We start from the raw sequence: 6,000 nt of genomic DNA, 5'->3' as shown, positions 1-6,000 counted from the left end.
TGGGAACCCTCTTGCCCTGTTGGTGGGAATGTAAATTGATACAGCCACTATGGAGAACAGTATGAAGGCTCCTTCAAAAACTAAAAATAGAACTAACATACGACCCAGCAATCCCACTACTGGGCATATACCCTGAGAAAACCATAATTCAAAAAGAGTCATGTACCAAAATGTTCACTGCAGTTCTACTTACAATAGCCAGGACATGGAAGCACCCTAAGTGTCCATCAACAGATGAATGGATAAAGAAGATGTGGCACATACATACAATGGAATATTACTCAGCCATAAAAAGGAACGAAACTGAGTTATTTAGTGAGGTGTATGGACCTAGAGACTGTCATACAGAGTGAGGTAAGTCAGAAAGAGAAAAACAAATACTGTATGCTAACACATATATATGGAATCTAAAAAAAAAGAAAAAAGAAAATGGTCAGAAGAACCTAAGGGCAAGATGGGAATAAAGATGCAGACCTACTAGAGAATGGACTTGAGGATACGGGGAGGGGGAAGGGTGAGCTGGGACAAAGTGAGAGAGTGGCATGAACATATATACACTACCAAAGTTAAATAGATAGGTAGTGGGAACCATTCGCATAGCACAGGGAGATGAGCTCGGTGCTTTGTGACCCCCTAGAAGGGATGGATAGGGAGGGTGGGACGGAGGGAGACACAAGAGGGAAGAGAGATGGGGATATATGTATATGTATAACCGATTCACTTCGTTGTAAAGCAGAAAGTAACACACCATTGTAAAGCAATTATACTCCAATAAAAACGTTAAAAAAAAGTTCCACTCCCTACCATATACATATTTAAAGAATCATTTGATACAACTTTCAATATATGAGACATCTCCAGAAATTCCTTGAAACAAATGATAGTGCACAGCATAGTTCTATGTGCTTTTTAATAAAACACATAGCATTCCTATTATTAAACCTTCCTTTTATTTAAAAATACCTGGAACATTTCCCAGTATTTAAAATCTGCACGTTTAGTAGCTCATGAAGAACTGACAGTATTGAAAGTGTTTTAAGTGTTTCAGAGTTCTAATTTTTCATCATTAATCTTCATCATCACTATGTCCAAAAGATACGCTGACAATGTATATTAAAAGCTCTGGCTAAGTCGCCTTAAACTTTGCCATATATGTTTTATTTATTTTTTTTGCAGTGCTATTTTAATGCAGACTTTTATTAGAATCAAATTCAATTTTTGACAGTGAATTTATTTCAACTCTTTGCAAATTGGCCCTGATCATCTCATTAATATCAATGAAATTTTAAAATCCTTTTTATTAAAACAGACTTGTGTATATTCTGAAGGCATCTTATATGAATTTCATGAGGAAACTGGTAACAATCACCAGATTCTGCAACATTCAGTTCCTCATTATTCCAATGATTGACTTCTGAATTTTCAATCATTTATAGGAATCGATTGTAAACTCAGAAATTGAAGTGTGCCCTTTAATTTTAGCTTAATCTGTGATTTCTAACAACATGAGAAAACTCATAAATGCATAATCACAGAATAAATTTATCATGCACTCTACACTGTGAATATGTATATAGTCAATGATAAATTTCACATACATTATATATCCTGCCACCTATTTTTATTAAACTGATATTTTTTTATTAATCATATGTGCAGAACTATATGTATCAACATTTGTTAGAATATAAGTCAGGTAGAAGTGACACTATTAAAATAACATGATTGATTATACATACCAAATGCCATCACTTACTTTTTTTGATGTTTGTTGATTTGATATTTTCAACATTGAATTTCAAGTCAAAATTTCTTAATAATTTTCAATGAAAATTTATAATTTTTAAACTATAGCTGAACAAATAAAACAGTGATTTATATTGTGCCATTTGAGTATACTTTTGAAAGCTCTATTATTTTTAAGACAATGTCAAATAAAAGATTTTAGCTTCTGGAAAGCTGGGAAAAATTATACACTACACCATCATCCTCATTATCTCTAATTATCATGCTTTGCCTTTGGCCCCCGGGTATAAATAAGGCTACTCTCTGCTGTCTCTAAAATGTCAACAATAGCTAAGAATATAGATGAAATAAAACTTCCTTATTTTTTCACTAACTGAACTTCTATATGATGGCCAATATTTTTATTCTATAACTAATTTAAATATTAAAAATAAAGATCTTTTATTTTCAGTTTCATATCCTACGCTTATCATCTAAAATGGAAATAGTTTCTATCTCTAGTCAAATCTCAAAAGGCATAGGTCAAATATTTTAGAATGACATGTATCTGAGGAAAGATTCAAAATAGATTGAGTGCCTGCAATGGGCAGTTACACTAATAATCACAAAAAAGCACAGCTGACCTCAGGGGGCCCATAATCAACTTTCTCTCCTGAACTGGACCAATTATGTTCCAAAGTTATCAAAGAATAGTTGCATATAGTAAATCATTACAAGAAATATCTGAAATCATAGAATATAGGGGAGGCCCAGGAATTAAACCAGACAAAGGTTATCTAGATGGTTGAACAGAGAAAGCGTATGTCCCAAATAGATTAAAATGGTAAGATTAGCAATAATTCCATGGAAATTTCTGAAACTGTTTTTTAAAGGGTACAGAGTGGGTAATTTTTTATCATTTAGGAAAAGTACTCGTAAGTATATCATTTGTTAAATAACTTGTCAATTTGTAGTATACTATTTCTATTGCATTCTTCCTAAGGGGATGTCTAGGTTGAACTCTGTAGAACTTTGAGGTAGCTACCACTTTTCTTGGAGGACTTTGCCAGATGGTCATTATTGTGTATACAGCTGAACTTAATTTTTAATTTAACTTAATTAAGGACTAAACCCCCAGTGATTTTCTTGTTTTACCATTTTAGATACAGCTACCTGCACAGCCCTCCTCCCGATATCATTGCATTATTTCAATTGTTTGAGTCAATCTTTTTTCTTTTGTGTGTTCTTATATTTTAGACTAACCCAACTAGAATGTTTCTTTCCCTCATTGTTTTTAAACTTCATTCAAGAAAAAGAAGATTTTTCTTACACATACCCTCAATATGTAAGTCAAAAGGGACGCTAATAGTTTTAAAGGAAGAGAACCTTGGTGCTCTTCAAATGAAGAGAAGTTGAGATTACTGAATATGATGAGGAACAAAAGATAGAAAATGTACCAAAAGGGAAAGTTTTGGAGTGTTTGAATAAGGAAAATTACCATAATTTTCCCCCAACTAACCAAGTCAAGTTTCCCAATCCCACCTAACTGTGGGTCAGTGTACTTTAAGCAATAAAGCAAACCCCTTTTGTTTCCTTTGTCTACCTTATCAAATGGTTTGGACCTGGGCTTCTTTCTCCTTCATTCAAGAAGTGAACGTATTCACATTAATTGCAGGCAGAAGAGTTAGAAGAGAGTAGGTCCAGGTGCTACTTTTTCTGTCTACACATGGAGAATACAAGTGACATGGAGTCCTCAAACCTTACAGACACCCACAATATGCGATACAAAAACAGAACATGAGAGTATCTAAGAAGACAGGCAGAAGGAAGGGGGCCTGGATGCCTTCTGCCAATTCTGTCCTTGCCTGATTATTGAAGTCTTGGAATAATCACTCTTTCCAAAAAAGTCACCTGAGGAAGATTAAAAATTAATTCTAACAAATATTTTAACAAAATAGGGGGGGAAAACAAGAGAAAAAAGGGATTTATAACATTTCACTTGAAATTAAGAAAAGCTGCTAGTATTTAGCAGCTGGAAATCTTTACAATTCCCTTTCATCTTTTAACTCAGAGTTAGCAAACTAATTGCAATTACTTCGGATTTACCATATGAATTAAGCCATCTAAAATAGTAGATTCACGTTACCTATTTGTTCTAGCATTCACAAAAGAGAAATCTTTTTAAGGTTTTAATAAATGCAAGAAAGACAATCTTTCTAGGGAGATACTAAACAGTTTCTGAGACAAACAGTATTTAATTTCTTTATTCCATTGGTAATCTGAAAAATGTTTTCTTGACAATTTAATTTCAGAGCAAAATATACATATATATATATATATATATATACACACACACTTTAATGTGTCTTGTTATACAAAATGTGGTTCACAGACCAGCAACACCAGCACCTTCTAGGAGCTTAACAGAAAAGCAGGTTCTCAGGCCCCTCCCCAGGCCAACTGCATCCAAATTGGCATTTTAACAAGATCAGATCCCTGGGTGATTCATATATATATATTCAAGTCCAGAAGAACTGCTCTAGGTTTTCAAAAACTGATTTATGAGTGGTCCAAGTATATCATTTGTCCTTCATGAAAACTTTAAAAAGAGTTGCCAGTGTTAAAATATTCAGGTTAATAAATCCACAATACACTTTACACATCAAGTGAATGGGTTCAGAATGTAAATCAACATAGCAAATAATGCAAATCATTCTATTTTTATGTCTTCTGTTATTCTCTTACAGAAGAATTGAGTTACTGTAACTGAAGACTTGAAAATTGGCCAGCGAGGAGTGCTCTCAAAGTGTGCTAGGTGTGAAAGTAAACCTAAATAGGTCTACGAGTTTCTGACAACTTGTGCATTTAGATATAGCTAACTTCTCCCAAGCTTCTCCACGCCTTGGTATTTCTACTCTGAAGAGCAACAGCACAGCAATATCATAGGCATTAAATAGCTGTGTGAAATAGACCTAGACAGACACTGCAGGTGTACCCAGGATGGGGGAAGGGAAGGAGAGGACAATAGACCAATACTTCAAATGAAGAGTCATTCTAGAATTTTCTAAAGAAAACATTAAAGTTGCATGATACTACAATGAGATACAAAGTAAGGAAATATAGGTCCTTTTCTCAAGGTATCATTAGTTGAGATCATTGTTTAATCTACACCAATATGTTAAATTCTTCCTTTAGTTTTACACCAATCACCCTACTCTGTGTTGTACTTAGAATATATTTGCATATTTATAATTTATAGGTCATAAGAGACAGCCACCTCTGAATAGATTGTAATTTTATCTCAATGACAGTACCCAAATGTTTAAAAAAATGATACTACAACCAATTTGATGTTTAGCTGATAACAAGTTGGTCAAAGAGTACAAGCTTCCAGTTTTAAGATAAATAAGTTCTGGAGATCTAATGTACAGCATGGTGATTACAGTTAATAATACTCTAGCATATACTTGAAAGTAGCTCAGAAAGTAGGTCTTAAATGTTCTCACCACAAGAAAGAAATGGTATTTATGGGATGGGATGGAGGTGTGAACTAAAGCTGAGCTGTGGTGGTCATCATTTTGCAATATGTATGTATCATATCAACATGCTGCATACCTTAAACTTTCACAATGTCATATATCAATAACATCTCAATAAAGCTGGGAGAAAATATTTTAAAGCGAAAACACAGTTTCTAGTCATCTAACAATTGAAACTGCCTCCCAAATCCCAATGAGGCTCTTCGATGCCTACCTTGTTAACAAAGAGCTTGAACTAGCCAGTGGCTGGGCAATGGCAGCTGTAGGGGAACTGATAGCAAATAACAGAGCTCTGATTTTCACCATGTTGGATTTTCCTTAGATCTTACTTACAGCTCACAGCCCATGAATAATTGATTATTATCTTTTCAATGTAAAACAGTAAACAAAGCACTTTATAATCAGACTGTTTAAATAAAGGAGACATAATAAAGAAATCTGTATTTCTACAATTATCTTGATATTAAAAGTTATTGTTGATATTGCACAGTTATAGACTGAATGTGTCCTCCCAAAATTCCTATGTTGAAGACCTCACCTGCATATGATGGCATTTGGAGATGGGACCTCTGGGAGGTAATTAGGGTTAGGTAAGGTCATGAGGGTGGGACCCTAACCCTATCTGACTCCATCATTTGGTGTCTGTATAAAAGGATATCTGAATTCTAGTTCCGGTTATCTCTTCCACTTAAAATTTCAAACATGATAAAGTGTGGACAGTCCACCAAGTGCCTCA

The sequence above is a fragment of the Stenella coeruleoalba genome (assembly GCF_951394435.1).
Source record: "Stenella coeruleoalba genome assembly, chromosome: 14".
NCBI lineage: Eukaryota > Metazoa > Chordata > Mammalia > Artiodactyla > Delphinidae > Stenella > Stenella coeruleoalba.
Note: the sequence above shows the minus strand (reverse complement) of the source record.